We start from the raw sequence: 11588 nt of genomic DNA on the forward strand, positions 1-11588 counted from the left end.
GTCTCCTTTCTCTTCTGCTCCCTTAGGGCTGGGAATCTTTGGAGAGATAGCCACTTCCACTTTGGTCAGTTCACAGGCTTTTTACACGCAACCCTGTAAGCAGGCTGTGCACCCTGTAAGCGGGAAGCATGGAGAGTGCGGAGCAGAGTTCAGCTGTCAAATGGCACCGTGGAGTTGACTTGTAGTCACTTCTCTGTCATTAATTATAATCATAGCTGTATCCTTTTTTACTGGTATTGTGATCTCACTGCAGGCTTTTCGTTAATACTTTATTCCTGTGTACACACTCAGGGCACAGCATATTGTCCTCCAGGTGTGGAGGTGTGGAAAATTGCTGGCAGGTAACAAGAAGAGTGCAGACACCCTCCTTCGTTTATCAGGCACCCAAGCCTGTCCAGTATGAAACTGTAAATGAACGCAGCCCTCTGTGTTAGCAGGGAGACCTCTCCCATGAATGTGCACCACCAGACCCCACAGGTCTCTTGTGATTACACCGACTCCATCTTCACGGCCCTGGCTGTCATTCTGCTTGAAGAGGCAAACACAGCTCCCGGGTCAGGGACAGAAGTTGATACAACTCCCTGAAGAGCAGGAGCTCCTTCAAGGGCACGTGCTCCCTCCTCAGGAGGAGCAGCCCCTTCAAAAGACATCTGTTTATCAGAACATTCCAGAGGTAGTTCCCCCTTGTCCAACTCTGATTTTCTTCTCAATGGAGATAGGATCCTGGCCTCCTCGGCTGTGGCAGGAATGTTTTTTTTGATGAGGGTAGGCAAGTTCACAGTGTCCTTTATATCCATCTAGTTTCAGGCCTTTGGTGCTTAGTTTTAACTGCTGGCACCAAGCACACACAACGTCCCTGTGAATCAGGTTGACAGGTGGCAGTACAGAAGGTGAAGGAAGAATCGGCCTTGTCTTCTTCTGAGGTTTCACACTGTCACAACATTGTGGCATTTTTCGTGGACAGCAAGTTTTGTTATTTTTTATAAATCTTTTTCTTTTGGTCCCCTTTGCTGAGTTTTCTAGTATATCTGGTTTGCTAGAAGCCCCCTGTCCCTCTTCGGCATCTACTGATGTAAGTTGGAATTTGCAACTCATATATTCTTCCTCTGCCTTCTTTGTGGAATTGTACTACTTGTTGTCTGTGCTCTCCATGCTCAGAAATTTCAAGGTTGATAAAACAGGAGACTCTCCTTACTTCTTGATTTTGTGTTCTCTTTATCACAGAAAAAAATGCAGTCTATTCTAATTACCATAAGCAGTTCATTTGGGAAGCCAAATGTATTTAAAATTGGCTTACTGTTGTAACATATAGACTGCAGATTGTATAATGACTCAAATGCAACAGAAGTGAATTTTTTTTCACTTATCAATTCATGGAGATTCTGCACTAACTGTAATGATGGAGGTCACCATCTCTTACTTCATCGAGTCATTCAGGAACTCAAGGAGATCATGTTTGTAGTCTCTTTTCCCTGTGGCTTCCAAAGTTTTCTTGGATATTAAAATTCAGCTGAAAGAAGGGCAAAGATCACAGAGAGTGGCATGTGGGAGGTTTTTATGGGAAAGCCTGGAGGTGACACAATACACTTTTACTTATTGGTTAGGAACTTATCACAAGGCCATACCTAACTGCCAGTGTAGTGATTTGGCTGTGTGCCCAGGAAAAGAGGAAATTAATTTTGTTAAACACAATTTTTCCTGCCAGGGATGGAGGGACTTTTTTTTTTTTTGTGGTACGCAGGCCTCTCACTATTGTGGCCTCTCCCGTTGCGGAGCACAGGCTCCGGACGCACAGGCTCAGCGGCCATGGCTCACGGGCCCAGCTGCTCTGAGGCATGTGGGATCTTCCCGGACCGGGGCACGAACCCGCGTCCCCTGCATCGGCAGGCGGACTCTCAACCACTGTGCCACCAGGGAAGCCCGGGACTTACTTTTGATTATATATTCAGTGATTACGCTTTTAACTTAAAACAATGGGCATATTTTACTTTTGGGTCAAAATAATCACAAAATGACATGAAAAAATGCTCTTGATGTATTTTTTGCTTTAGTTTCGTGAGGTTTTTTGTTATTTTTAAAGTTAAATGCATGCCCTTTATAGAAAATGTAGAAAGTAAGATTAAAATAATTAAGCAGAAGAAGTTATCCAGTAACCACCATGATCCCACCATAACGATCTTATGAAGGCAAATGAAATTACAATCCCTATTTTATAATTGAAGATGGTAACCCCCAGGGGCTGTAATAAACTTGTCATATTTAAGAAGTTGTAGAGCTTAGAGGAAAGAAGAGCCAGGGAAGCTTTCACAGAGGAGGATATAAGGATAGACATGGAATTATTCATAAAGATACACATTTTACAAGTTCTTTTACAATTTTGCATTTCTAATTACACTGGGAGAACGAATAAAACTAGAGAAACATGTAAGGCAAGGGAAATAATGCAATCAGTTTTACATGTTTTTTGTTTGAAGTACAAATTAAATATCTACGTGTGACTGTCCAGTAGGCAGTATGAACCTGGGTACTAGAAAGAAGACTGGTCAGGATATTGAGATTTATGTGTCACAATGACAGAGGTTCGAGGCACTAGTATTAAAGGTCATAGATAGAGTTAAGAAGAAGCAGAATTCTGAGCCACAACACAGTTTACAAGTTAGATGTGTTTTGGATTGTTGAAGGCTAGAATTGGTTTTTATTTCTTTTCTTCATGCTTTGGTCTGTTTCCCTGAAGAGCTCCCACTGGAACAGTTAGAGTTGGATGCAGCATGAGAGGCTGGCCAAGATTCTAAGTGGTGAAAGTGGCCTGATATTCAAAACATCCAGGTGTTCAGCCCTACTGAGCTCCAAGGTCGTTATTCTTAACCATTGTGAACATCTGTTCCCATAAGTATCAAAAGACAGAGAACTTGGAGAACTTATTTTCCTTCTGGCTCTGTTACTAATTAGCTGTATGAGTTAGGAGAAATTACTTTTCCACCCAGGGTTCTGATTTCTTCATATCAAAAATGAGGAGACTAGACTAAATAATCTTTAATTACCTTCCAGCTCTACAACCCCAAATCTATGATGAGTCATCATTATTCTAAACTTCCTAAACTTGATACTCTCTTCTGCTTTTATAGAAATGATTGCTTTTCATTCTAGATATGTAAATGCAATCTTATGTAGATAAAGTTATCTACATTAATGTCTCATCACTATTAGACCATAACCACCATAGGTTAGAAAAGCAACAATTATCTCTGCGTCTTCCTTGGTATCTAGTACAGAATCTTGCACAATATAAATTCAAACAAGGAACAAAGACACATTTTTAAACTGAAAACTTGGCGTGGTGTGCAGATTTTTCTGATAATAACGTGCTAAAGTTTGAATCCATGATCCTGAAAAGCATATTCTAGAATCATTGGACTTAAAGCATGATGCTTCCTGGACAATTGTAGAATAAGGTTTGAATAGCCGCCCAGTATTTCTCATGCCTACAATACTAATGTATAAAAAATTATCTGAAAGATATACCTCAAGTATCTATAACTTGGAGAATTTTCCCGATTGCATATTGTGCTTAGGGTGGCAATATATTCACTCCTTGGAACCTTGGCCCTACACTGCTTCGACAGCTTGTCAGCAGTAAATCTAGTCAAGGAGGGTGTTCCCTTTGGAAAACGTCACACAGCTTGTGTCGCTAGTGAGGAAGAAAGGAAAATATAGCAAACTTACTTCATCCAATTAACAAAGACGTGTAGGTTGTCTTGTGCAGCGGGGCAAGTGACAATGGAGGAAGTTAATTTTATGGTCTGTGAAAGCCTCTCATTTGTGGTGACAAACTCAGGAACTCAAAAGAATACTATAAACTCTCTCCAAACCATTTCCAATTTCTTTGCTTTGATAATTGTAGCAATGAAAAACTCTTTCCTTGTGTAAGTAGGAATGGTTCACTATTTGTATCAACACATTAGACATTACTCAGTAATTCATAATTTGTCAGCATGGATCTTAATAGAATATTTAGGTTTATATCTTCCTCTTTGGCATTTAAACCTGTTGTATGGTGTTACACAAAAGGCATTAAACCTTTAGTTGTAACAACCTTGGAATAAGTATAAAATCTAATACTTCTAGGCTGTGAATGCAAGTTAGTTCACTGTATAGTGGCTCAGTTTTCTCATACATAAATGATTTTAATAGTCTAATATTTTTATTGTCATAAGATCATTTTGAGGATCTTCATATAACCATTTGTGAAGTTGTAAAATCCAAAGTGTTATATCAATATAGGTGCATGTACGGTTTTGCCACTTACTACTGTCAGTGAAATATTGCTCCCAATTAGTTGCAATCACTTATAAAATAGAATCTTACATCTTTACTGTGGTTAATGAGCCACTTTCACGCAGAGGTGTATTTAGAATTTTGCCATACTTTATGATCAGGCATTATTTTTACCCATTTTACTGATAAGAAAAGTGAGATGCAAAAGTCTTCAGAGACTTTTCTCAATAATACTAATCAAGTCTCAAGATTCTGTGGTATTTTAATCCAAATCCACTATTTTCTGCTTCTACCATTCTACTTTAAATACGGTCATTGAGGGACGCCCATCTGTTGAGATGATATTTAGGCAAATCTCTGAATGAAGGGAGGCAGCAAGCCATACCGAGGTGTGGGCAAAGGGCACTCCAGGATGAAGCAACAGCAAATGGAAAGTTCCTGAGTCAGGAAAGAATTGTTGTCTTCAAGGAATACCAATAAGTCTAGTCTAGTGTTACTGAAGTCAAATGAATGAAAAAGTAGAAAGAGAGAAAGTCAAAGAAGTTGTCTATGAAATCCATCAGACCAAGTAAATGTTTGAATTATATTCTAAGAGTGGTGAAATGCCATTGATGTCTAAATAGGGAAGCAACATGATCTATATTATATTTAAAGTAGATCATTCTAGTTCCTGTGTGGAGCATGTCGCCTAAAAGTGAAAGCAGGAACAATACTGGCAGGATAAGGGTAGACTAGAGCTTGGACTAGGATGAGAGAAGTTGGGATAATAAAGAATAATCAGATTTGGATGATATTTTTGAGTAATGCCAACAACTGTATTTATTTGTTGAAAGTAAGGATTGAGAGAAAGTGTAATAAAAAATGTCTCAGGTTTTTGGCCTGAGCAACAGTGCTAATGGTGGGGGAGACTTAGGAAGAAGTGAGTTTGGAGGTAGAAAACATTTGGGCTTTCATATATTAAGTTTGAAGTGCTTAGACAGCCAAGTGAGGAGGTTGAATAGTCATACGGATGTAAGTGTTCTGAACTCAGATAATAAAAACAACAACAAAGAAAAACTCATATAACCCTTGCTACATGCCATTAACTCATGTAATGGTTGATATTTCTTTGTATAAGAGGTCTGGCTGCAGGGTGTCAGAATACCTGAGAAATTATAGCTTAAGCAAAGAAGCTATCTAATAACCCCATATAACAATATATTTCAAGGACTTGGTTCCAAGTTGGATTGTTTTTGATGATATCGGGTATCTAGACTTCTACTAATTTCTGTTCTGCCATGCTGAACATGTTGATTTTTTTCTTTAAGCTTATTGTCTGATGACCGCATCAGCTTCAAGAAGTAAGCTTTCACATTTGCATTCAAGGCAGGATGAATGGGCCAAGCCAATCAAGCAGGGGTTTTTCTTTATCAGAGAGGAAATTCATCCCTAAGGGGGCTCTGATCAGACTGATGGATCCTTATTTTTTATTGGACTGATTTTTTATTTTTCCAAGGAATTAATGAAAGAAAGTACGTCTTTTCACTTTCCTTTCACTGCTTTTAATCAGGGATTTACAGTTGATATCTTATGGGAGGCAACTAAGAGAGAAATTATGTATTGGGTTAAAACACTAAACAAAAATGACAGTCACAATCTCTTACCATACCCTACGGAGTGTATTTGTGGTTAGTGGATAAGTGTGTATGGATATGTGATTACATGTGTTTGTGACTATCACTTAGAAATTACTTTTAATGAAATGCCTCAAAACTCTGGAAACAAAATTAGAATAAACCATACCTTTATCTCAAGTTTCATATCACACAACTGATCTTTGCCAACTTCCCTGTTACAGGAGAATATTAACAGTGGGAAAATCTATAGATAACAATTAAATATGAAGGTACCTGCAATTTGTTTTGTAAGACATGTAAGACACTGGAGATACCAAGATAATGTTTTTCCTCAATATAATCACTATTAGTTGTAATTTGTTTTAACTGCATACTTCTCTTGCTTTCCAAATTAGGCATTTTAAAATTAAAAATTGATTCTGTAAAACTCATCACCATACTGTAAATGTGGTCCTTTTGCCTCAGCTGCTTTTATAACCAGGGAAGCAAATAGCTAAGTTAATGAGGAAGTTTAAGGAGGAGGGAAATTTTCAAAGATAAGCAATTAGAAGCAGTTCCCTTTGGACGTGTTCCTAATATTTAATACAGGAAACCTTCAGTGATGTTTTAAGATTCACAGAAATTGGGCTTCTCTGGTGGCGCAGTGGTTGAGAGTCCGCCTGCTGATTCAGGGGACACGGGTTTGTGCCCCGGTCCAGGAAGATCCCACATGCCATGGAGCGGCTGGGCCCGTGAGCCATGGCCGCTGAGCCTGCACGTCCGGAGCCTGTGCTCTGCAACAGGAGAGACCACAACAGTGAGAAACCCGCGTACTGCCAAAAAAAAAAAAAAAAAAAATTTCACAGAAATTATCATGATATAGGATAACTCAATATCAGACTTAGCATTGGAACTTTTCACATAGTAACAGAATTTATGTTACCGATTTTTATTAGTCAGCATGATATATAGCAAATGGATTGATTGGCATTTTAATATTTCTTCTGCTGTTTTTGGCATGCTATTCATGGCATGATATTCTTGTCTGATGGCCTTGTCACATTCTGAATTTCAGAGAGGTGAATTAACTGATTGAAGTCACACATTAGCAGAACAAGAAAAAAACTTCATTTTCTGACCCTGAGGTCAGCACTGAGGTTGGTAAAAGCCAGCTAGTGATGTTTTTCCTGCTCAAGATTTACCTGAATATTAGGTCATTTTGAAGAATGATTTTGAGGATAAAGAGGCTCCAAAAGAAGGGTGTTCATTCTCTTGGCTTGGTATCTTTTCTGAAAATCAATACATCTGCATGTTTGGGTCTATTTCTGGATACTCTAGTTTGTTCCATTGATCCATATATCTGTCTTTAGGCCAATACTCCATTGTTTTGATTATTATAGTATTATTGTAAGTTTCAAAGTCTGGTAGTGTAGATCATACAAGTTTGCTTTTTTTTCACATTGCTTTCACTATTCTAGGTCATTTGCATTTCTGTTTTTAAGATCAACTTTTCAATTTCTATAAACAAGTTTTCTAGACTTTATATTGAGATTTCATTGACTTTATAGAGAAGTTGTTAATTTTGTTAATATTGATGCTTCCAATCCATGAATGTGTAATATTTCTCTATTTATTTATGTTTTTGTTGATTTCTCTAATTCTCTGTAGCTGAAGAACACTGTCTACTAAAAAAAAAAAAAAAAAAAAAAAAAAAAATCAGTCACTCTAACCTATATATTAAGACACTAACTTCTGCTTAAAAATTCTGTGGTACCTCTCACTCTTTTTCTCTGCTATAAGCAGGGGTATATTGCAACGATTTGTGACGTGAAACAATCACTGGTTTTCAAGATATCTACACACATAAAGTAGGCTGAGAAAACTGCTCAAATCTCAAGAAGGTGATGTTCTTCTAGACAAAGGCTGCTCCCACAGCCTATTTCCTGGAATGAAAACTCATATGGAGCAGAGACCAAAAAAAGCCACAGCAGCCAGAGTCTGTGAATAAGAAAGTTTTTTATTGTAAATCACTGAAGTTTTGGTGCTGTTTGTTACATAGCAAAGCTGACTGTTATACAAAAAGTGGTACCAGAAATAAATGCTGTCCTAAAAAAATACCCCAAACTATATCATTAGAAATGTGTAGCAGGTCAGTGATGGAAAATTTCTGGAGTGTGGAAAAAATGTCAATAAATATCAGTGGAGGTAAAGATTTGGTACACTTAAGGTATAGAGAACTTAGGCAAACAATGTACTGAATAAATTTGTGGATTTGGGGGAATGGGTTTTGTGATACATAATTTTAATATGGTTTTTGTTTACTAGCTGTGTTAGGCAAGTACTACAAGACAAGCACTACTACATGTGCTTAGAAAAGAATTGGTCCATTTGTAGGCAGGGATGTAAGGAAAAAAAGAACCCAGAAATTCTCAATCTTGGTAAAGCTAAGATTTGCAACTCCTACTCATGTCCAGTAGGTTAAAGAACAAACAGAGCAATTATTCAAAGAATCAGACTCAATCTCAAGGCATAAACCAAATCAATGATATAGCCATGATTCCCTTTGTTAAGATATCTCTATAGTTTAATATGGACCCTAATACATCTTTTTAGCTGGACATTATGGCTTCAGAAGGGGTTAAAAGTGTTCTTACAAAGAAGTTTTTGGTATAGAGAGATACAGTATATGAAAAGTACTGTAGATGAGGATAATAGTGCAAGCAGTTGACTGAAATCAAACCTGAATTAAGAGAGATTGTGACTGTTTCTGATGTGAAACAACATTGATTTTCAAAACATCTGCAGGAATAAAGTAGGCTGAAAAACTGCTCACTTTCCAAGGAGGTCATGTTTTTCATTGCATTCTTTAGATTTGGACAAGGAGGAAACTTAAAAAGAAAGTAGCTCTCTGAGGGAGACTAAAGAATCATGGAGAATAATAAACTGTGAAGTCAGTTATAGGAAGCATGACCTGGGCCCAATCAAGGGCACATTACTAAGCTTCAAGGTAAGAAGTTTAATGATATTTGCCCAATGACCTCTAAGCAGTTTTCTTTCTTCCTTATTTTAGCATGAGGTATGCATTAGTGTGTGGGGGAGGGGAAAACTTATCTTTTTAGTTACAGTTCTCTGGACTAAAATGAGCTATATGTGGATCTGATGTAAAAGTTATTATGAGTCCTAGATTTCAAAGCTGAGCACATGATGGGATGAAATGTTAGGGTATCTTTCTTGGGAAAATAAATAGAATATTTTGCATGCAGAAATGAGAGAAGTAAATATCTGTGATCAAGACAGAAGTCTTTGATGGATAACATTTTTCATAATCCTTAACTTCTTTTCTGTAAGAAGATTATACTTGCTCACCAATTGTTCATTGCCAATGCCTCCTATGGGAGGAGTTTACATCACCGATGTGTTGACTTGGAGTTTAGCTTGCTTTGGCCAATAGATTATGAGCAAACATGATGCAACTACAGATAAGCAGAAGCTCTTAGAGACATAATAAGTTCTTGCCTTCCCTTTTGCTCTTTGGTCTGTTGACCTAAAACAAACTGCCGGTTATTTCTTCAGCAAAAATGGGCGTATTCCAGATCAACACATAATTACAATTCAGGGTCTGCAAACATGGTGAACCACATGAAAGTCCCCCACAAAAATAAATGGAGGACTCTTTTAAAGAGGGGAAAGGAAGTTGGGAAGGCTATAGTAAACAAAGAGTTCACGGCCTTTCATTGCCTGAGTTGCGATCGTCTCTTACCAGCTGGGCTGTTGCGAGGCAAGAAGACGAAGTCTTTCTTCTTTCTACAGGGCTCTACTATTGTAGGACATGAGAGCTCCCCATTCTGGTCTCTTGACTCTATCTACTTGAGGTTTCTGTTCATTAATTTTTTACATTTCCCCACTTTAATTAAGATTTTTTTCTGATAGCATTGCTGATCAAGAGTTAGGTTTTCTGGTTTCAGGGCCTTTTTGTCCCTCAATGTCAGAAACAGCCTTTCCTAGATATAGTGTCACATTGGAGGGAAAGTGCACAGATTTGAAACCTATTGTGGTCACATTTGAGTAAAATGGAGGAGTAGGGGAGTAGAGCTCTCAGGCACCTTTTCTCTAAAATTCATAATTTATCAAGATCATAGTCACTGGAAATCATCTGAAGCATTATGTCATCATCAAAGGCAGACAAACTCCAACAGCCTTGGTCCAGATATCTTGGGAAAGCTGTCTTATCAGGTATCACCTGCTTCGATTCTGAGAAATCTTTACTTTCAGATCACCAGATGATGTGCAGGTCCAATCAGGGTTTAGTGTGTTCTTAGGTGTGTCACCTAAGAACCTAAGAGTAGACTCTTGAATCCAAGAGTCTATTCCCTGAATTTGGCGGCACAAGCGTTGGTTAGCAGTGCCTGATGGGGGCATTTTTACCCAGGTTGAAGATAGTACTTGTGGAGGTGTCTTTTCCAATAGGCAAAATCTCCAGGTTGCAAGGTATGATACTTAAGATATGCATCTCCTGAGAGTGTACTGTGAAAAGATTGCTCTAACAAAACATGGTTATTTTTTTAATAGAACCAATTAGGCCCTTGCAATATTGAAATATCTCTCCTTTTGTCAGTTGGGCATCAAAAGAGGCAGGAACCAAGTACATTGGGTGTCCTGTGACTATCTCAAAGGGTAAGAGTTTATGACTTCCAAAAGGGGTGGATCTAAGATTTAGAGGAACCAACAGCAAAACTTTTAGCTAAGCGTATGGAGTGCCTCTACGAATTTTGCCAGTAGAGTCTTAATAATGTCATTTGTGCATTCAACTAAACCAGAGAATTGAGGGTGGTTACCTCACACAAACAGTGAAAGTGTTGTAAAACCGGACAAACAACACAGACTTGTTGAAGCACCTGACCAGTAAAATGGGTTCCATGGTCACTGTGAAGTTCAAGAGGAGTTCCCCAGGTAGGGATAATCTTTTCCAAAAGGACTTTAACCACAGAGGACACAGTAACCTGTCTGCAAGGGAAGGCTTCAGTCCAGTGTGAAAACATGCAGATCATGGCTAAAACATATTTATATCTGTGAGATGGAGGAAGTTGCATGAACTCCATTTGCTAGACCTCAAATAGTCCATTAGGCAGTTCAAAATGTCCAAAAGCAGTGTGAGCAGGCTTCCTGGGTTGTACTTTGGACAAGTGAGACAAGTGAGGTATGCATTTTTTGCAGCCTTGTAAATGTTTCCCACCAATATTGATTCATGAAGGTGATAATTTTGTCAGAAGACCAATGGCTCCATGCATGTACAGTGGTGACTAGTGGGAATATGAGTTTCCTGTAAAATTGGGCTGTTATTTTGTCCAAACCAGAGCTTTTACCTTTTATTAAACCAACAGTTGTTGAATTTCCAATCTTGATTTTCCTTTTCTGAGGCCAATAATTGAGCTTTTTAAACTAGTTTTTCTAAGTTATGATTTGGGGAAATATCACTTTGGACCATGACAGAGTTTTGGCTGCTGTTGATTTCTTTAATTGCAGCATTCCTTGTGGAGGTGTCAGCAAGGTGATTTTCCTTAGCTTCCAGAGAGTCACGTTTAGAATGTCCTGGAACCTTAATAATAGCCAAAGCAACAGGTAAAAGTATTGCATATAACAATTCCTGAAATGAGGCCATTGTAAATTTTATTTCCACTGGCAGTAAGGAGGCCACATTGCTTCTACAACAGTCCAAAA

At 38.2% G+C, this 11588-nt stretch overlaps 1 pseudogene; it reads right to left on the reverse strand.

Moving 5' to 3' along the window:
• Positions 1 to 244: 244 nt before the first annotated feature.
• On the reverse strand, positions 245 to 1152 carry LOC131757250 (developmental pluripotency-associated protein 4 pseudogene; annotated as a pseudogene).
• Positions 1153 to 11588: the final 10436 nt, after the last annotated feature.

The sequence above is a fragment of the Kogia breviceps genome, chromosome 5 (genome assembly GCF_026419965.1).
Source record: "Kogia breviceps isolate mKogBre1 chromosome 5, mKogBre1 haplotype 1, whole genome shotgun sequence".
Classification (NCBI taxonomy): domain Eukaryota; kingdom Metazoa; phylum Chordata; class Mammalia; order Artiodactyla; family Physeteridae; genus Kogia; species Kogia breviceps.